The following is a 22,400-nucleotide window of genomic DNA, read 5'->3' as shown; positions in this document are numbered from 1 at the left end:
GTTCACATGCTGTATTTTGAGCATGAAATTAATATTCTACCACCAGCTACGTGAACAGAGCTAATCTTGTCAAAGAACAAACTACCACTACCTTACAAATAATTGTCTGCAGCCTGGTGCAGGATTTCTGTATTACTCTTGATTAGGTGAAAAGAAGATGAAAAGCTACTTCCATTGCCAGTAAAAATCACATTTCTTTAGCTGGACTTTCAAAAATGTAATGATGCAGCACAACTAAATCCAAGAAGGCAGAACTTATGTCATTGCGCTATTACCCTGGCCAAGAACTATTTTGAATTGAATAGAATTGCAAAAAAAACACTTAAGAACTTCCTCAAAAAGAGAACATTCACCAAGGAATAATTCATAAGTAACCTATTGGTAAAGCTACTTCATGCTTCAAGTATTACCACATCTGGTCCAGCAATTTTGACTTACCTAGTGGTAAAACTTCCTGATTTTGTTTTAAATTGCCATAATTTCCTCCCCTCATGTCTAAAGCACCATGCAATGCCTTATTTAAGCCAGAGTAAGTAGCCAAATGTGCCAGTTCCTTACAGAACGGTGGTAAGTCACATTTTATTACAGCAACTTGGTAGTTGCCACATCCACTCCAGGTATGGACTTACCTCATGAAGCAGATAGATAGATACAAGAACTGATAAGAAAGGGCAAATAGCCTGAGATCTGCAAGATTAGCATGCTGTTCATAAAATGCATCAGCTATAACCAGGCTAGACTCCCAGGGACCGGTTGGCTGCACGGGTGCAATGCCATGAAGCAGGTGACAAATTTCTGCTGCTCTTGCCTGTAATTAATATTCTTAGGTGTGCAGTAACATCAATGAGGCAATAAAAAATAAAAGCAACAAACGCATCTCAATGAGATATACTATAAGTCACACAAGACTACACCCCTTTGTGAAATTTTCATCACACCTTTCTTAAAGTGACACCTCTGAACTAGTTTTGAGGTCTGCCAGGAAAGGATGTCATTAGAGACAGCTCCTGAATGTAAAAGTGATTAACAAAAGCTCAAGCTATTTATTGTAATATTTAAAACTGGCACTAAACCCAGTTTCTTAAGCTCTCTTAAAAAGTATTAAGAAATAGTCCTCATTATTGCCAAAATAAGATCTTTTCAGGTAATGTATTAAGAGAAGCAGGCACCATCTAGATCATCGTTAATGAAAGAACATGGCAGCACTTACCTAGTTATGGTTTACAGATGATGTTCAGTCCTACTGTTCAAGTCAAAGGATGCTGCTCTTCTAATCTGTTGTCACCTCTGCCTTCCTATTCCTGCCGTGGGGTTGTTCCCTTCTGACATCATGTGTGACATGAAGCTTCCATGACTTCTGTGCACATGTGAGGTTGTGGCTTTGGTGGTGGCACTGAGGGCAGCAACAGTATCACTTACACGTTGGATCTTCTCTCTCATTGATCTATTTTCTCACCATGATATCTATTCTTCAAAGTTATTCTTTAGAGGGGAAAGGACTCTTTGTACATGTTTCATGTCTCTTTGCCTGTGTGCATTTTAATGATGATATTTTAATTAAAAATACAGAGAAGGACTGTTGTTGTAAGGAAAATTGACTAGTAGAATGACCATAAAAGGATGAAAGAAAGAACAAGCCAAATTGCAGGTCTTGTTGAGCTAAGACACGTGAAATTAAAGGGAACTAGAAATACAATAAGTTGTTGGTGATTTTTACTTTCAAAAAAGTTGTGTAATGAAAGCTTAGAGCAAAGCTGGTTATGCAAGCTTGTGCTGGTCAATAGGGCAAGATTAGTCGAAGTTAAGAGAATTTCTTTTTGGCGTTGTGCCCTAAACGTAGGGCAAAACATTATCAATTGGTTGAATCATCTGAAAAAGCATATGTCTATGTAAGATGTTAAGAAGACCAATTTGGTGGAGAAATTATTCACTCCATTTTCCCTAATTAGCCTGATTTTGGAATGTCTTCCCCAGTCCACTTGCTTTCAGGCTGTGAGTGCTTATGGGGATGAACACCTTACTGCAGGACCCCACTTGCTTACGGGGAGGGCAAGTCAGCGCTTACTGCCAAGTGCCACCGTGCACACAAACACACAATTCATAGCATGGAAGTAACTGGTCCCACATGCTTGTTAGCCGAGAAGGAAAAGCTTACAGCATCTCGCTGTCATTCCAGCTGTCCAACATCTAGCATCAAATATGTCAGTGTACTGGGGCTGCATCTAATAAATCCTGGTTTTGTTGTGGGGCGGGGATGGGAATTGTTGACCTGGATGTTCAGTGCATCATTGCTATGGTCTGAAAGGAAAAGTCTGCTACAGAAGAACCCTTTCTTTCTTAGGAATGGATCTTCATCACACTTTCTGAACTGCAAGCTGGGAACAAGTGGGAGAACTTTTGGCCTCAATGCAGCTTGTTTTTGGAAGGACTGGAGAGGAAGCAGGGCATGGAGCAGTGGGCCTCCTGCAGCAATAACTGACAGAGCGAGGAAGGCAACTCAATGATAAATACTACTGGCCACATTTTCATTACGCATTCCCTTCCTCGTCTGTTTAAAGAGAACAAAGTATAGGCACTGGCTTGAATTAGTCGTTGGTATTTATAGCCCTGCCTATGGACAGAGCCCTTTTCTGGATATTGGAAATAATTTTTTCTTGTCCAGAGAAGCTCAAAGTTCACAATAGATATTAGGTGCAGGAGACCAGCAGCAGGAGATTTACGTTGTACTCAATGCCAGTCCAATAAACACCCTCACAAAAGGAGCTTTTAAAAATTTACCTGACTTTGGGAAGAAACATGAGCAGCACTAAGGAAATTAGCATGTGTCTTGAAGATACGCTAAAGGACAATCTCCTTGTTGAGAATCAACAGAGTAAGCTGCTTTCCTTTGAGCGTATGGGCTCTCCTGTTGTAGCGTGTGTATCTCTGCGACTGCTGAGGCAGCATCTGTCTGACTCCTTGTAGGCGCTGACCCATAATTGTGGTTGGTACCGTGGTTGACACCGGCAGTTCCCTGCAGAGCTGATGGGGACTGTGCAGCAGAGTGAAGATGTGGGCTGGTTCTGGGCTGGGGAAAGATGGAGCATGATACTGGGTTTCCAGTTTGGATGGTGTAAGCTCTAATGTCCTGACAGTTAATCTAAATACAATCATTGATGCTTAGTCACTCTTTGCCATATCCATGACCCCTTACTGAATTAATCATAGAAAATAATGTCAAGTTATCTCTGTTGAAGTTCCCAGAAGACCTCTCATGTTTATCCAAAAGAGGAAGGCAGTTGGCATGAAAAATTGTGTATCGATCATTCTGATTTTATTTGCATCAAGTGTCTTCCAAGGACCATATAACATATGTCTTTAAATGGACATAGAGACTTAAATATTTGATCTTGCCATGGTGGTTTTTTGCCAAAATTTAGTAACTGCCATTGTTGTTCAGTCAAACAAAAGGTGACCTGATCCCTAGAGGGAAGCGTCCTGTAGATATTTCAGGGGATGGAAAGGATGGATGCTGCTTTTTAGCTAATCCTATCACTGTCATTTCATATAATTTTATAGAAAACAACAAACAAGAAATGCAAGATTTCAGTAAATTTTATTGCGTGGGGAACTAGGAATCATTTTGTTTAACTATGAACTTCATACAGTAACTCATCACAGAATATTTTATTGATGCCTTACTATCAGCAAAGTGTTCATGCAATTTACTCAGCTCGGCCAGCTAGAAATAGGCAGGAGAGGAGGGGAGAGTGATGAAATGTAACATATGTTCTCCCCACACCAGTTTCTTCATAATGGTAAAGTGCATTGGCCTGCAGAACAGGTAGCTTTCCCAAATGATCTGCACAGTTTTGCTCTGTTTCTTGCAGCAAGGCACTTACACGAAGACAGAATAACTTGGCTAGCTTGGCTGCTGTCTCAACAATGTGATACAGAGGCAATCATCTACTTCGTTTACTTCTCAAAGCTACAAAGAGGTGTGAGTCACAAAACACAGAGACAGAATCCAGATATCACTGTCCCTAAAGTTCAAGGAGTTCAGCTCCGTTGTTTCTGTTCAAGCTTTTCTCTCTTTGAGATGGCGAAGTGATGAGCCCTGAAGAAGAGGAAGCTAGCGTGTTTATTAGTACACTCTTAAAAAGAAAAGAGGAACCTAAAAAGGGCAAGGCAGTCATTAGTTCTTGGCAACATAGAGCTGCAAAGTAGCTAGTGCAGAAAACTGGAAATAAAGGCTAGAAGAATCTATTCGTGATTCGTTGGGTAGCCTTAGGAAAGATGCTTAGCCCTAACTTTTGTTAAAATACAGATACTACTTGTCAGGATTACTGCATTCAAATTAAAGCTTTATATCAATCAAATATAAAGCAGGTATCCCTTGGGCAATTTTCATGATTTAGAAGAATTGATCACAGAGATGCACAGACGTGGTGCAAATTATAGAATGAGTGTGTGCGTGCGCGTATGTGTGTGCGTTTGTGCGTATTCATGTGTATTTGAAGGAATCAGACTTTACCACAAAAGTCTCTCTAGAAAAATCTCAGTGCTGGTGGAACGAAGTTTGCCTCAAACTCCTTCAAAGGGTGGAGTGTGTGGATTCAGATCTGGCCCTTTGATTTATGTCTTTCTCCATTTGGTTATATTATATGAGTCACAAAGGTACGTAAAAATTCACAAACGGAAAAGTCTGAGAAATTGCACATATTGGTTTTTGTGATCAACGGGACCAATTTACCATCCCAGACAGGAAAAGACAATTAAAAAACCATCTAACCTTTTTCTGAAACTGATTCACGGTAAGGAAAAATAGTCCATGCATTTCCTCATTCAATTAGGAAATATGAACTGTTCTAGGCATCACCAAGAAACATTAAGTAATTTGTAGAAAGCTCAGATTATTACATCATCTGTCTGAACAGAGATTTATTGCTGCCAAAATACCGTGCTGCAGAAACACAGCACCAATAAATCATTTCACCTTGTCAATAGCTTTAATAGGAAAGGGAACGGGCTGGAAATTTTTCTAGCCGCTCCAAAAGAAGTTCTGAGACAGGAGTGCTATTGCCTTAGGAGTTAACAATACTTACTTGTCTCTCAAAGGGGAGCTCAGGAGCATATCTGCATTACAAAAAAGAGCACTTGAAAACACTGCTTCGTTTCATCCCTTATGGGTGTTGCCATCCCTCTGAAGGAGGTTACTGTCCCTACAACAGCTACCAAATAGCTCCTAAGAGCACAGGTGAGTGTTCCTCATACACGTCAGTGGAGGCGACTGGGCTCACCACCCTGACTTTGCACTGGAGTGGATAAGGAACACGGGCAGAGCTCGTTGTGTGGTCAGTAACCTCCAGCTTGTGCCAAAAAGCAAATGGATTGGGGATACCTTTTATGCCCTAAGTTGGATAATATTTGTGAAGCATTTGCAAGTGAAAGAACTGTATAAATGCTAAATACTGTTGTTTAACTGGGTTGAGCTTTTTTCATAATTGAGGAACTGCATTTTATAATGTGGCCTGTCTTTACTGGGAGAGATTTTAAATGATTTGCCATTCTCCAACTTGTGTAAATATACTGTGTTTATGGCAGTTACTGTGTAATTCTGCAAAACAACAGGACTGTAATTTCAAGGTTAGTAGGCCGGGAGATTATAGGACTGAGGCAGTAGTAACTTGTCTATGGTCTCATGCGTACTTTCCATTTCTCGCTTTTATACTATATCTCTTGACATTTTTGTAATCCTTTTGAGTATTCCTCTACTGACTGGGGATTTTGCTCCACAAATGTATTGCTTTATGTAATTTTAAAGAAGACTGGATAGCCAATAGTGTTGGTTGTTTTTCCTTATGTGATATTTCTGCTTTTCATTATACTTACTAAAAAATATCTTGCTTTCATCCTATATTTAACTTTACTTAATTTGTTTTCCTAGAACTCTTAATTCTGCACTCTCCCTTCACTATAGTTTACATTTCTCATGTTCTTTATCCTGTGAGTGTTTAGCAACCACAGTCAAATTTCCTTAGCATCATCCCTTCAAAAAGAAGTAGAATTCGTTCCAAAAGACATCTCCAGTAAGGAAATGAAAGCAAGACTTGATATCTCTAAAGTAAAGTCGAGCTATTTCATATCTGCTTTTACATCAGAAGAGAAACTAAAAAAAACCTGCCCAGCATCTTTCCCCTTTGCAGGTTGTCTTTTGGTAGGAGCTCAAAGCTGGAACGAGTAGAGTGGCCTTGTATTTATTGATCTCACCTCAGTTGCCACCTATCACCTATGAAAGCTCTTAATATATCAGAGTTAAATGCTTCAAATGCAACACAGGAATTCTACAGCAAGCAGATGGCTTTAACTGAACCACAGGAATTGCATCGTGAAGCATCAGTATCAGTGCAGAGGTCGCGGTAATAAGCTCTTAGTTCCCTGTATTTTCTACTATATCAGAGCTGAGGGGTGGAAGCTGCATGACTAAGGATTTATAACAGCAGCAGAAATCTTGTGGTGACTGCAGTATTTAAGCTGAAGAAGGAATTTACACTGCCTGTCCATACTCACAGACCCTCAGTTTGTCTTTCTATTACTATTTCAAGTGTTAGAAAGAGTGAAGCCATGAACATGGGATTGATCAAATTTTCCTGTCTGCCTTACAAACTCTGTGGGACAGCAAAACATAAATGGGTTTACGCACTGCAGTACGTAACCCTTTGCTATGGGGTCTATCATGCCGCCTAGTTTAACTGGCTGCAAGTTAGATACTGAGGTACCCCCTATAGGTGTCCTTGTAGAGTATGGACATTGGAAAATGAGATTCAGAGAAAGCAGCAAGTTGAGCAAGAAACTGCCCAAACCAGCCAGAAGGAAATGCAGAGGAGTATGGCCAAGGTTAATCCTCAAAGTCAGTGGAGAGAGAGTAGGTGATTCTCTGTGTTCTTCTCTTTCTGCATGAACTCACTCTTTGAGTCTGGTGCCTAATCCAGGTGAGCCACTCCCATGTTAAGGAAAAAGCCCAGAAACAAAGAGAAACTGCACTGTATGTCAGCTGTATGTTAAGGCAGTTGTTAAGGCAGATACTTACTTTGAAAACACAAGTTTACTAGTTTGCAGTGGGGCTGTTAAAATAAGTCTCCTAATGTCAGGCTTGTGTGTGTTTTAGCCTGAGCCTCTCTTGGTTTCTCTTGTTGGGGTCGCTCCCATTTGTACCCTTCATGAAAAAGTAGTAGAGTGAGGAACTGACAAGTAAAGGCAGAGCAGCAGAGCAAAAGGCAGGCGCACGGAGGGCTGCAACCTAGAGTCTGTGTTCCCACCTGTGACAGATTTTTGGTGACCAAATATTTGTTAAAGGCAAGTAAAGCACATCTTTCATCATCTTGTGGGTGGTTCAGGGTTCAATTTAATTGTTTTTCTGGAATCAGAACTGAACAAGCCAGAGCCAGTTTTGCCTTGCAGATGCTTTGGGGCTAAAGTGCAGATTGACCACTCCTATATTTCTTTACTGTAACAGGTAAATACAGGTGTCTCAGGAATTTACCAGTGCAGAAGCAAGTAGCCTTGGCCCCTGCAAGTTGGGGGAAAAGCTCCCTTAGGAAGCTTTGCTCTTGGTGGGTAACTCTGTTCAAGGTTCATTTATAGTTCAAAAGGCATTTCATGGGAGGTGTTTCACGGATGGGCACTAGCTCCAATTCTGATTCCAGCAGATCAGCAAATGCCATGTAGACGAATGCAAACCAATTGCATGTGATCTTTCCCTGGGGCTTCATGGTGAGATATACCCAGGAGAAAACCAGGTGTGTTTGAAACCTGCACTTAGAATCATAGAATCATAGAATCATAGAATCATAGAATTGTCAAGGTTGGAAAAGACCCTTAAGACCATTGAGTCCAACCGTCAACTATCACTGCCAAGTTCATCTATACCATGTCTTCAAGCGCCGTATCTATCCGTTCTTTAAATACCTCCAGGGATGGAGACTCAACCACTTCCCCGGGCAGCCTTTTTAGACTTGGAGGCTGAAGAGCATTTCCATCAAACACAAAATTCAAGTAGACAGAGAAGATCCTTCAGGAAGTGTGGAGGCCTCAGTAGGTAGCAAAATTTGAATGGGCTGATCAGCCACCCAAAACACAGTCCTTCTGCTAGTTGAAAGCTGTTTCTTGGCAAAAAATCCTGTATCGGGGAAAAACAAAAGACTAGATGGATCTTATGGATCCTTATGATTGATTGTTATAAAAAATTTATAGCTTCTGGTGGATTGCTGTCTCATGGTTTGTGATGAAATGTTTAATGGGAGGATGCATGTTCACTAAGCTACAGTGACACTGGCAAACCGATACCTTTTCTGCAAGGGTGTGAATTCCCAGCAGAGGTTATTCTTTACTTTATTCTGGTTTATGGAGTGCTATGGTTTACCAGCACAGGTCCTCCATGCACTTTATTCTTCTTGGCAGGGTTTTCGGGGTGACTGAGTACTCCCCACAGCGTCAGGCATTCCGATGATCTCAAAAAATCAGTTGAATCAGCTGAAAATCTGGCCTTAAGGATTACAAGAAGCACTGATGGGTGATGGACTTATGAGAGTTGGATCCAGCTGTGAGAGCTTGAGCTCTTGACAGTCTCTCTGTGTCAGGGACCAGAAGAAGCCACCCAGCCTAAGATGGAAGCTCAGTGTGTGCAGAGCGTGATTAAAACATGCCAATATATCTCCACCTGTCTTACATGTTTAGGTTTTCTTCATGCTCTTCCCCTAACCTTCCTAGCCCACTGCTGGGACAGCACATTTTGCTGCTATCTGTTGCACCAGCATGGCATTCTGCCCTAGTCCATTGGACAGTTTGTTTTATACGGCTCATTTCTGATATGCGCGGTCCATGAGAAGAGCTGAACACAGGTAAGAAATCTTCAGCCTCAAGAGGGAGGACTTTATAACAAAACGAGGGCAGCTGAGGACAACACTGTGCTGTTTCTTGAAGAAGTCTTGAATTCTGCTGGCAGCAATGAAACAAAGACCGTCCTGGACAATACAACACACCTAATACACAAATGCAGGCCCTTCAGGTGACAATGAGGTGAAAAAAATCTCGCCTAAAATATAAGAAATGGCAGGTGATCAGAATATTGAGATCCAAAGAAAGCAGTTGCTGACACACCTTCAGTGGGAAGTGGAACAACCTCTTCTTTGCCAAGGGGTCAGATGGTCTTGGGTACACATGTCTATTACCAAAGGCAGGCTATTGAGGGGCAGGGAGCTTGAGAAAGCTGGCACCCGAGCTGCCTGCCATGCCGTGACAGCTGTGCAGGTGCCAGCCAGATACACTAACAGGGAGCAGGCTGGTTTCCAGTGTAAATCAGCCTGGCAGGCATGTTTGCCCCAGAAACCAGCCTGGGCTTCGTCAGAAATTCATTGACACTGACACATTCCTGCAGAGCATGTTGGGCCACCAGGCAGGGTCTCCTCCCTATGCGCTGTCTGAAAATGGGACCCGCTTTTACAGCAGTGGGATGACAGCAAGAGGGGCATCTTGTGGTCTATTTGAACCTCACAACTGGAGCAGCAAATACAAGAAAACAAGCAAGAAAAGGCGAAGGCTTGCTATGGTGGAAAGGTCAGCTGTTCAGCTTTGTGAATGCTGATGTAGACTTATTTTGTTTACACACTTGATAATTAATGGTGTTTGCCTAATTGTCTCACTAGACTAATTATTAGTTTTACCCCGTCTGTAAATAAGACAATCTGCGGTTATAGTAGAACAGAATCCCTCACTATGAGTTTGTCAAATAAATGCAGATTGTGAAATACAAACATCTACTCTGCCCTGTGAGCAAGAGCCTGCTTTGTAATACTGCAAAGGGTAGTCTGGCTGAGTAATAAACCTCCTGTGAAATACAGAGGCTCCAGAAAAAACAGATAGTGAATTTGAAATACGTAAGTAATTTCAGACTTTGTTAAACCCAGCTGGTTTGTGTTACTGAAAGCACCGTTGCTTTCACAGCACAAGAAGGAAGGACAGAGTTTTTAAGTGACACATAATCACTGAACAAATGCCCGATGAGGTGTTGGATGAGAAGCACCTAGTGGATGCTGCAGACCAATAGGTTTCATGGTGCAGGGATGACAGGGAGCAAATTTGACTTTGCAGTAAGAGTAAGGATGGTAATACTGGAGCAAAGGTGCTACAGTAAGACTATGTTAGCTTATATTTTATGATGGCACATTGTCTCTGCTGACTGCTTAATCCTTAGGAGAACCCAGTATCTGCAAGCTTCTGTGGCCCTTGCAAGTGGATGCGAGTAGATATGAGCTGAGGATCTGGCTCTCATACTTCAAATAGGTCTGTAAACGCGAAGTATTTTCCAGCACTACTGAAAAGTCTCTCCAGAGATGCACTATCACACCCTCCTTCTGATGCACGTGCAGTTCTTGCTAGCCTGCATGGGTACAGAGGCACGGGAGGGATTTGCTTGCCTGGCTTTGACCGCTCTTAAAGGAGGCATGTGGCCAGGAGATGCCTCGCTCTCCCCCGTCAGCCTGAAAGGCAGCCTACGGAAGTAGCCCAGACACCTGTGTTTTAGAACAGCAAAGTTAGGCGAGATAAATTTCATGCTAGTGTGACAACAACCAAGGTTGCAATCCAAAGGTGTGTGAAAGGGCCAATCACTTTTAGTCACAGTAAGTTCAAAGGGCACCTCAGAAAGCATGTGAGCAGGTTCATATTTTGCTCCAGGCTTTTTCTGGTCTGCTCATCTGTGCCGGATATACTGCACAGCGTGGAGCCCAGTTAATATCTGATTGCTACCTGCTATCTTGCCCTATGATGCACAACATCCTTAATTAGCAAAAACACAAGAATGAGACAACACATCAAATTGCTAATGTGAATGAGTATGTCACCGACATTTCTCTTTTAATCAGTGAGAAAAGTAAACTGAAGATGTATCGGCATACTCACAATAGCATCACTCAGCATGACCATGCACGTGATTAAGCAAGACCCTTTCAAGGAAGTGATTCATTGCTTTAGGTTTGCTTTTTTATTGCATTATACGTAATAAGCATATAAATGTGCTTTTGTTTATAGATGGCTCTGGGATAAAAATATACACTGTGTGCATCACCAGTTAAGTAATCCATGTCTGCCTTTATCCTAGGGTGCAGACATCAGCAAAGCACAACTAAGAGATGACCATCATGCAATAATTACGTTCCAGTGTCTCCTCATATTGAGTCAGATCATTTTGATGGAGGATAGCTTCTGTGAGATTGTTCTCCCTGAGCATCTTTTAGAAGTTGTGAGACTCAGGATGTCTTGCCTACTTGTGTCTATTCTGAAGTACTCAGACCTATCTTACCCTGTTGTTCTGGCTAATTTGTTAATGGATAATTGATTTAATGGGAAAGGAAAGTTTCCTGTTCATAGTCAACTTTACAGTACTGCCTGCCTGGATAGGTAGTATGCCAAGATACTGGCTCCCAGGATCATATTTCTGATCTTCCACCTACTCCCAGCACATATCTGATGTCCTGGTTTACCATGTGTCCTAGCCAACAATTAGACCTAAGCAAGTCAATACTGAGCAGATGTCCCAGGGTACAGCTTATCAGATGCAGATTATCGTCTCAGCTATACTGTGTTCTGGGACATGTGTGCTCTTCAGAGTTAGAGCCAGTCTCTCTGTATGAGGAGCAAGTAAATGCTAGGAGAAGAAAGTTGGTTTAGTGGCTTTTTGTTTATTTTTCCTTACTAGCTGGGAATTAGGAGCCACGAATTTAACACAGGGTTTTACATGGGACTTCCTGTGTGGTCTGCAACAAATCAGTCATTGAATGTCCTGGTGTCTGTAAAGAAATAATGCTTCACTGCTATCAGTGCCCTTGAAAATCAGCCTTAAGTTCATTGAGCCTCCATAGCCATTTGCAAATTGTTTCAATTTACGAGCATAGGACAAGTCTTAGAAATCCTCTCTGCTGAAGAAGAGGAAGCATTTCAACGCTCATAAAAGAGAGTGAATGCTGAGCAAAGGTAATTTGAAAATTATTGCTGTGATTATCAAACTGCAGTACCAGTAAATAATGTGGTATCATAAATGTAGTAAATAATTTGCATCCAATTTCCACATTTTATTACAGTGTCTGTCTGGAATTTCAAGTGCTGCATCCTAGCCCATTTCTGTAGCTCAGCCCTGGGGGAAGACAAACCTTTACTGTTTCTGTTTAACTCTCAAAAGCAAAAATCAAAGAGGGCAATCACATCAGCTTCCTACCGCTGGGGCTAGAGAGGGCTCCCCTTTCAATGGCTTCGGTGCCAAATTCAAATCCTCCTTAAACCCTAGAACCAAATCCCTTGAATTTTAGCCCTGTTTTTATCCCTGATAACCCTCCTAAGACTTCAGAGAAAATACTTTGGAAGGCAGGAGCCCCAGGCTGTACCCAGCTCCAGCAGGATGGCTCAGACAAGCTGGCTAGCAGGACCTTGCCATCCCAAATGCATCCTGCTGGGTGACTCACCCGTGCCATTAGGTCAATGGCACCATGAACTATTTCCCTACTTACCTGAATGGCAAGTGCATGTGGGATGTGTGTGTGGGATTTGCCTTTCGTACTGAGAAGTGAAGCAAAATCTGCGGTGTGCTAACGTGGCCCCACGCTTGCATTATCTGAAGAGTTTCATTATGGGGACATAGATTAATGGTTCTCTACCTCATTTGCCATATGGCTGACAGCTTGGCAAAGCCTGGGGCCTCCAGCTGTCACACACGACGGCGCAGCTGACGGCAGCATGTGCCTCACTCTTCTCTTGCCCCCAATCAGGCTGTTTTGAGGCTGACTGAATCTGTGTCACTACATGCCATCAATTTACCACTTGGCTTGCCTAAAATGCTGTCGCAGCTGCTTGTGGCAGACATCTTCCAGTTACTGATGTGAAATAGCCTCTGAGGACCCACTGCTGAGCTCTGTGTCTGCCTGTGGGCGGTTTCATGGGAATGAGCAGGTAAGATTGCTTTTCTCCCATTATGCCCATCATGATTATTCCTCCAAGGCTGGGGCTGCTTGGCCGAGTTTATAGGAATGTCAATGTAAGATGGCTCTGCAGGCCACCAGTGCATGCTCCCTTAGCATCGTCCCGGAGACCGAGTGATTACCCCGGAGCGGTGGGATTGCGTTAGGATCTGTGTGTGGCTGTGTTGTTTAGCATTTCCCCCTAATTGTGACAGTTGCCCTCAGCTTTAATACCTGATACTGTTTCTGTGCCAGGTGGATTAGGATTTACCCCTCCTCATCACTATCAGTGTATCCAATGTACTGTCACTTGTTTTCTCTCTGTCTTCCCTGCAGCTAACGAGAATGCCCTTGTAGGGCAGCTGCAAGACAAGAGCCAGATTCATCCCTCCAGCTTCTTTCTCCTGCCTTCTGCTTGTGCAGTGCTTTTTCACCATGATCTGTTTGAAGTGAATGCGTAATCAGCTGTTGTCAGGATGGGCCCATATTATCTCCCATGTATGGCCAAACCAAGTTTGCTAGTAGCAGCTGATAACATTGCACATGCCTTCAAAACCATCATTACAGGTCAAATCTTTAGCATCCTTTAGCCTGGGCACGATAATGAATATTCCCTGTTGAGGGCACACTAATAGGTGCTTCTGCTGATCAGTTCCTGGCCTGCTATCCAAAAAGATTATTAATATTTTTATAGACTAAGTAATCTCCTTCTCTGAGTACAGTGCATTGTGTCTTTAGGTGGTTCCTCTAAAAGGACCCAGTAATATTTTTGGTGGGTTACCAGGTATACCAGGAGAACACAAGCATCTGTTGACTGACAGACAGTCAATATGGCAGGCTGGTGTAATGATGGTTTGTTTAGGTGGAGTTGTAGTAGACATTAACTGGCTGCCGTAATCCATGGATATAAGTCATTTAGCCTTGATTTAGCCTCCTGCAGGTTCAAAGCAGAGGGATCACATCCATACCATGGCTATTCTAATGATGTGCTTTAGAGCTAGTTTTAGGACCAGAACATGCTTATAGATACACCTTTAGCCGTTAAGAGGGCTGCACTCGTAAATTGGTAATAGCAACATGTTGCCATACGGTCAGAAGACCCTACTGTAAAAGCTGAGTGCAATAGCAGTGGCCTTAAAACGATGTTACCACAGCCATGCCAGGTATGGGGCAATATGGATGGCAGGGATGGTGGGTGAGTGGCTTTCTTCCTTCTCGCCACGGTGTGTCTGCACCTTTGTGTTCAGCTGACCAGCTTCTCCAGTGAACCAGCGGATGGTATTGGCGGATGCAGCGGTGTACATCAGTGACGATGTCCTTCTCTTGCCTATGTCCCTCACATTGAACACGGTGAGCCCCTATGGCTTCCTTGGCGTGTTTCAGTTTTGCAAGTTCAGTTTAGATACAAACCTAGGCTGGGTCGAATTAGGCTTTTCAAAGTGATCTAGATGGGCCTGAATCCCTCTGACCCTGTGTGCTTCTTTTCAGTCCTCATACTCAAAGACTCTTTTCAAGATCCCAGGCTGAGCAACTAGGTTCAGCTTTTCCAACACTTTGTTTATGCTTTTCCTCGTGCTTTTCCTCCTCTAACCTGAAAATTCACATTTTGCTTTTGGTATGTGCTATTTTTTGCCTTTCTTTACTTGGGTTTTGGGCATGCTATGCGGGCAGGCTGCTATTACCAGCCTTGCCTCATCCATCAGCAGCACCCAAGCAATCCTATCATGTTGGGCAGCAAGATCTCTTTCCAGGTTCTTTCTAGGATCTGGCCTTACCTTTTACAATACTTTGTGGCAACAGAAAGATTTCATCCAGCCTGGACAAGGATTTTATGCCCGAGAGCTGAAGTCTATCCATCCTTTGTTCCAGCTGTAAAGACAACCCCTTTTCAGCATCAGACGTAGGTGTGGCTCATGCTCTCAGTTTCCAGCTTCTACCCTGCACCGGCTCTAACTACAAAGGAACAAAACAAAAGGCTTTCTGTTCTCAGATGGTTTAAGAAAAAGGTGAAGCACTATATTTCTTGCAGTCATATCACCTAAAGTGATTTTGCCCTTGAGGACAGCGTTACCTCACACACATCAAGAGAATGTCTGTGTGTTTAAATGTCAGTCCTCATGAGACAAGACTTGCTCCACTGTAATTGCTTATGTAGCTTTCCACAGTTTTCTCTTATTTGATCTTTTATTGGTTCTGGTACAGAGTGACCAATCATCCTGGCGCAGCTTTCCTTAACAGAGTGGACAATTTTTATTTAACACAAGGGAGGGATCTGTCACAGCAAGTGGAGCAGCCAGGTAAAACTACTTAAAAGCCAGCACTCTTCTGCAAAGCAGCATGTTTGCAGAGCCCCGTCTCCCACTTGGCATATTCTTGTTTAACAAATATCTTAATCTCTATGGCTCTGCTTCACCCCTGCCTTGTTTGCCTTGTCTTTCCAAGTTCATCAGGGCAGCAACTGCCTTCCTGTTTGTACATCGGTGCCTTCGTCTCAGCCAGGGGCTCTTGGCACCGCATAGCTAACTGCACTGCAGAAGCATCGTTTCCTTCAGGCCACTGCTAGAGAATGGAAACACAGCTGACATCTGATTCTCCAGTTAATCCACAGGCCCCATGCTAATTACCTTTACACAGTAGGCTGCACAGCCTAAGTGCAGAAAAACAGCTTGTATCAATCCAGAGAACAGCTAATGAGAATAACCAGCCATTAACACATCAAATCAGATAATAAATGCTGGAGAGCACATCTGATGGCTCAGAGTCTCTTGTAATATGTGAGGGTTGATTTTTATACTTCCCAGTAAAACAACAGCCACTTCTGTGCAGCTTAGCTTCATAGGAAGCGGCTTTTATTAGGGTTATAGATCAAATCAAAACGAATGGTGAGTTACAGTAGCTGGGATTAAAATTCTAGACTTTTACCCATTAAAATTGTCTTCTGCCAAGGCCATGTTTTAGTCTGCTGGTCAAGGGCCTTAGGGCCAGCTGGGGGAAGTCTGAGGAGAGCAGAGCTCTCCAAGTCCAAGCACTTTTATCAACAGACTCAGGTGTAGGGACTGGGTGAAAAGGGGCAGAAAACAGGCTAGTGAAGTGTGCCAGAATGCCCTCTTATGTGTTGTTTTAGCCTGACCTAGCTCACACAGGATTTCTGGCATTAGTCCTTACTACAGCAAGCATAGAAACAAAATACATTTGGAAATATGATACCTGGAGTTAAAACTTTGAGATGAGCAATCAGAGGAGTTTTCTGAACTTCTGTTAGATATTTTGCTTGACGGTCTTAAATCTCTTCCCAATCAATTAACGTATTTACGTGACACCTCTCCACAGTAGAAATTGGCAGTTGCTGAAAAGCACTTCTCTTTGGTGTGGGAAATAGCAGAAAATCAGCAGCCTGGAGAGTGTAAATGCAGAAAATGAGGACTGCTGAATGATTTTTAAGCCGGGCAGAGTGGTGAGAAGGGAATCTGCATAGGCAATGACATCATCATCTGGGATTTGATGTTCCTTTTCCAGCTGAAGCTACCACGGGGTCTTTCATGACCAGTTCCCATCACCAGTGGTCTTACTCAAGTGGGTCAGGACCTTTCAGCTTCTAGCTTCATCAAAGGAAGGAGTACTGCAGTGGCGCAGAGCTGCAGGACATTCTTCTCGGGTATTTGTTCTAGCAGATAGACACTTGGAGGAGAGCTGGCTGCTGCCTCATCCAGCTGCTTTGTGGAGCACAGAGCTTTGTACTTGCAAGTCTCTCCTAAACGCAGCTGATTCCCTCCTGCACCATGTTTTCCTCAGGTCAACCACTGGGACCCTGGCCATTCTCCTGCCTTAGGGCTTTTTTGCCATCTCTTTTGTGTGCATTCATATGAGATAGAAGATCATAATTCCCACCTAGGAGCAGACCAGCATAACAGGATCTACAGCTGGACCATTTTCCATACAAAGCCATCCTCTAAAGAATTATTCTTCTTTGCAATGTACTCATGTGGCTATATAGCTTTAATAATTCACTTGGACACTAGGGTGCTGATGATGGCATCACTATGATGCACTGTCGAGCAAGAGTCTCTGTGAAATCTTCAGCTCACTAAGAAAGTGTAGGTTTGCTATGGAGCCAGCTTTATTGTATTCCAGCTCACACGCTTGTGCCAGGATGCTCTTCCCTGCCAATTCTTGATGCCACTCAGAAGCACCACATACCTGCAGCTTGATTTCCTCACCTGTTTCATAGCATTATTAGCTTGGCTTAGTCAAGAAGTCGACAGCAGCTGCCTCATTGAGTTTCACTGGATGGGCTGACAGAGGCTTAAAATCCGGATGCTCATTTATTTTCATTACACAGACTGCATATGTTTATCTTTGGTGAGCTTGATGCAAAGCTAGTTGAATTGTTTGGGAGACTTTGTGTTACCTTCAGAGTGCTTGGATCTAGGCCTATAGGAACATTTGTTCCTTTTTGCTCGAAAAATTGAGATACATCAGGCTTTGTTCCGCAAGGTAAAAGCTAAATTGGAAAAGAGTGATGGCTGGGAAGGAAAAGAAGGGAATGTTTTCTCTCCCACTAGAGGACGTATTTTGAAATACTGGTAGATTTATGAAGCCTGCATCATTGCATGGAAAGGGAGCAAGGATCCTTTCTGGGGTAGCCATTAAGAACCCCATGGATGAAAAACCTGCTGGGAAGAGTTTCAGTTATCACTAAAGTGAAAATATACCATGTATTGTATAAGAGTTGGTTCTCCATTTGCCAAGATCTGATCCCAAAATACTACAAATAACAGAGCAAGAAAAACTCCTTATGAAAATTACAAGAAAGCTGTCCCATGAAACCTGAGACCTTAAATTAGTCCACATCAGGTCTTCAAGGAGCAGAGAATATCAATGAACAAGGAGAACATTTCTTTCTTTTCTGTGCCTCTGTCTTCTAACTTATGCTTTCAAATTGCTTTGGGCCATTTCCAGCTAGCCTAAATTCCACCTAAATGTCTGTGCCTGTAGTGGGTTTAGTGACTCCGGAGAGCAATTCAGAAAGCCTGAGGGAAGTGCAGAGTGAGACTGTTGGGAGTCAGACAGCAGGAAACACGAGAAGACAACACTTGGTGGTATTTAAGCCATCTGAATATGCCCATTTTCTTCTGTTTGTTTTTTATAACGGTGGTATCAGCTGGTGTGTTTAAACATTTCTTTCTGTCCTTTCTTTTTTAGGAGATGGGCTGTGTAGGAGGAGAAGAGAATCCTTTTGCTTCTAAGGAACATAAGGTACAAACTCAACCTCTATCCAGTGGATACTGTAGGCTGCTTCCAGAAGGAAGATCTTGTGCCCATTGTCCATGAACCTTGTGGGTTCACACCATATCTCTCAAGGAAGTGGGACTTCTTGTAAGTGGCTACAATAACAGCAATTCAGACACAATCATCCATTTGATCTGCACGTTTTAAGTGATAATCAATATTCATACAGTAACTAGAATCTCAAATAAAACTGGTGCCAACATACAAAGTTCTCATTCCCAGTCAGGAGGGAAGTGGGTGGTGGTATGTCTGAGTAACCCTTTTTGGGCTGGGTCTCTGCATCCTCCTTTGTGCAGTGCCAGGGTTTGTTGGTGTGCTGGCATACTCTGTGGTTGCTTAGCTTTTCAGAAGGGTGATGCTGTTGACCAGTGCAGGTAGGGTGTTCTGCCTGGTCTCCCACCAGCTCTCCTCAGGAGGAAGATGATGGAAAGAATGAATGTAAAACACATTGTTTGTAAAGCCAGTGCAACTCCTCCATCAAAAATGTTTCCTTTAGGCCATAAGAAAGTTCTGGCAGAGTTACTGCGGTCCTGGAGACCTAAGGACCTTAACATCTTAGGAAAGCTCTTTTTCAGCCATCAGACAGCAACAGCAACATTCAATTCTCCAGGGAATTAGAAACAAGGCACCCAGTGATGTCAAGCTACGATATCTCTCCTCCCTGGGGACTGCAGCCTTCCAGGACGCCGCTGGGAATAGGGAAAGAAAGGCAGAGAAAAGTACAGTGATTTCTCCAGTGGGAACAAAACCTGCCTTTTTTTAACCCCTGCTCACATTATACCCCTCCTCTTGGGGTGTAATGCCAGAAGCATACTATCAGGTTAAAACTGTGATCACAGGGTGCTAACCTCCAGATGGAGGTATTAAATAAAACCCACAAACACTCCTCCCCTTTCACAGAGGAAGCTATCAAAGCACACCTGCCCATAGCCAAGGGGGCGGGCGCAGTTCCATGGGGACAAGCATTTGGTTTCTGCTAAGGCTTTTTGGAGGATTTTAACTTGCTCACAGAACAGATCCAGCCATATTCTACTTTGCAAAAGGCACTGACTTTTCTGTCCTCTTTCAAACTAAGCACCCCTTATTGCCCTCCAGGAAAGTGTATTGTGGGGACTGGCAGCTCTCTTCTGTCTCGTTTCTTTCTTCCTTGATTCCAGCCCCTGCACTCTCTCCACACTCAGGAGTCCTGGAAGGCATTAGAAACTGAGGCTCATTTCTTTATATCTTTGCTACTTGCATGACCCTTTTCACTGCAGCATTTAAATATCTTTAATGTACTTATCTTTCTAATACCACACTAAAACAGGGAAGTGTTGTTGTCTGGAATTTACAGATAAGTAACTGAGGCGTAGAAGACTTAAGTCCTGGGCTGCACCAAAAGAAGCATGGCCAGCAGGTCGAGGGAGGTGATTCTGCCCCTCTACTCCACTCTGGTGAGAGCCCACCTGGAGTACTGCATCCACCTCTGGAGCCCTCAGCACAGGAAAGACAGGGACCTGTTGGAGCAGGTCCAGAGCAGGGCCACAAAAATGATCGGAGGGATGGAATACCTCTACTGTGAGGAAAAGCTGAGGTTGTTCAGTGAGTTGAGGTTGTTCAGCCTGGAGAAAAGAAGGCTCTGGGGAGACCTTATTGCAGCCTTTCAGTACTTAAAGGGGGCTTAGAAGAAAGATGAGGACAGACTTTTTAGCAGGGCCTATTACAATAGGACAAGGGGTAATGGTTTTAAACTAAAAGACGGTAGATTTAGGCTAGATATAAGGAAGACATTTTTTACAATGAGAGTGGTGAAACACTGGAACAGGCTGCCCAGAGAGGCGGTAGAGGCCCCATCCCCGGAAACATTCAAAGCCAGGTTGGACGGGGCTCTGAGCAACCTGATCTAGTTGAAGATGTCCGTGCTCATTGCAGGGGGTTGGACTAGGTGACCCTGAAAGGTCCCTTCCAACCCAAACCACTCTATGATTCTATGATTCTATGATCAGCAATGGCATTTGATGCATGTATCTCTTTGTGGAGCTAGTCCTAAGTGACCTTTGTAAGGGCACACAGCAAGCGTGTGCTAGAAATGGGAACTTACCCAACATCTCCCAGGAATTAAACCAACGTCTACACTAGTGCTTTCTCTCCATCCCTAGCTCCATCTCAACAGGACAGCTTATCAACCTATGCCATCCTGCCTTGTGTCCTTGGGTTTTACTCTTATCTCTAACCTTTGTTTATTACAGTGCTTGCAAAGGATCGGTCAAGAATGAACTCCATTTCTACCCCAAATAATTTACAGATTGCTGTGTTTCATCAAAAGAAACAACACTGAATGTGATTGCCATACTTTGCCACTTTGCTAAATGCAACAGCCCACCATATAGTATTCTGGACTTATGGAAACTAGTGCCCAAATGCACTAGTAAATTAACTCTGGGGAAAAAAAAGCTTTTGAGGATGTAGGAGGTCACTTCTCCCATTTTCATTTTTTTTGGAGAAGGGATCTGAAGTTTCTAAGCTTTTTGGGCTGTCACGTTTTAATTTTTCAAGCCTGTAGCTGGAATAACTGGCAGAAGTTTGTATCCTGTTCAAAGAGCAGGTTTTTCCTGGTGTCCTGGTTTCAGCTGGGATAGAGTTATTTTTCTTCCTGGTAGCTGATATAGTGCTGTGTTTTGGATTTAGTATGAGAATAATGTTGATAACACACCAATGTTTTAGTTGTTGCTAAGTAGGGCTTACACTAAGTCAAGGACTTTTCAGCTTCCCATGCTCTGCCGGGTGCCCAAGAAGCTGGGAGGGGGCACAGCCAGGGGGGCTGACCCAGGCTGGCCACAGGGCTATGCCACACCGTATGACGTCATGCTCAGTATAGAAACTGGGGGAGCTGGCTGAGGGGCAGCAATCACTGCTCAGGGCTGGGCTGGGCATTGGTCAGCAGGTGGCGAGCAATTATGTTGTGCATAATTTGTTTTGTATATTCTTTTATCATCATAATCACTACTACTACTACTACTACTACTACTACTACTACTACTACTACTACTACTATTATTATTATTATTATTATTATTATTATTATTATTATTATTATTTTCTCTCCCTCTGCTGGCTTATTAAACTGTCTTTATCTCAACCCACAGGTTTTACTTTTTTTTTCTGATTCTCTCCCCCATCTCACTGAGGGGGGAGGGTAAGCGAGCGGCTGTGTGGTGCTCGGTTGCCAACCAGGGTTAAACCACAACACCTGGTTTTACGATTATAAACACACCATGACCTTTAGACAGAAAGAATATTACAACGTATAATTACACAGAAGTGAAAAAAAAGGAAAAGCTTTGCCGCTTCACAGATAATTTGCTGTTGCTTTCATGTTCCTCAGCCTTGTAAAGAGCCTTTGTGAGTTGTTTTCTTGCCTAATGCTGCTACAGTAGCTCTCCCTTGAGTTTCTCATCTGTCAGCTAAAGCATTCTAGATAAGGTTTATTCCATACACCTGACTTTCCAAGTATCTGTTTGTTGATATGCATGCAAACCTGCAAATGAAAGTGGCAACTACAATGCGTTTCAGATGCAGCCACATAAGCATCTTATTTTATTCTCTTTTCTATATGAACACAGGGTCATCTCTATCTTGTGCATCCTCAGTAGCTTAAGGGTAGAATGGTACTTTCAGTGTATTTTTTCCAGTGAATATTTATCTACACAATAGCTTTTGGCCGTCTTAGAGATTCCAAAAATTGGAATGCACCTACACAGATCCTTGCCTTAAAAATAATCCTCTCTCTTTTGAATGAGGTAAGAAAATATATGCATTCACTGAGCAGACTATGACTGGTTTGTAGGCAGATAAATGCAGTTACTTGTTTGCTGTTCAGACACATTTCAGAGCACATCTATAAATTCTCCTTCAGTCCCCACAGTCCAGTGCATCATAGGCTTTTTGCCTACTTTCTTCTGGAGCGTCCAGCTGTAGTGATTTGAGGTGAGGACACCAGTCAGTTCAAGGGCCTAATGACTGTTTGGGGCAATGGGTACTTGTCTGAGGGAGACTTGAATCCCTGCTCAGATTCCAGAGTGATGGACATGTGCTGAGAGTTTCTGTGAAGCAACATCACCGTCAGCCCAGCCTCACTACGGTTCT

At 43.1% G+C, this 22,400-nt stretch overlaps 1 long non-coding RNA gene across 1 annotated transcript in view; it reads left to right on the top strand.

Annotated features, from left to right (window-relative positions):
* The window catches only part of LOC148054708 (uncharacterized), a 49,709-nt gene that overhangs the window by 16,584 nt on the left and 10,725 nt on the right, over nt 1–22,400 (top strand). Inside the window, exon 2 of the long non-coding RNA XR_015706971.1 lies at nt 18,189–18,362. This is a non-coding gene — a long non-coding RNA (uncharacterized LOC148054708). The remainder of the gene's footprint in view (nt 1–18,188; nt 18,363–22,400) is intronic.

Source organism: Nipponia nippon, unplaced genomic scaffold, assembly GCF_047370975.1.
Source record: "Nipponia nippon isolate SJK-2023a ecotype South Korea unplaced genomic scaffold, ASM4737097v1 scaffold_3, whole genome shotgun sequence".
NCBI lineage: Eukaryota > Metazoa > Chordata > Aves > Pelecaniformes > Threskiornithidae > Nipponia > Nipponia nippon.
Note: the sequence above shows the minus strand (reverse complement) of the source record. Positions and strands in the feature narration are given on the sequence as shown.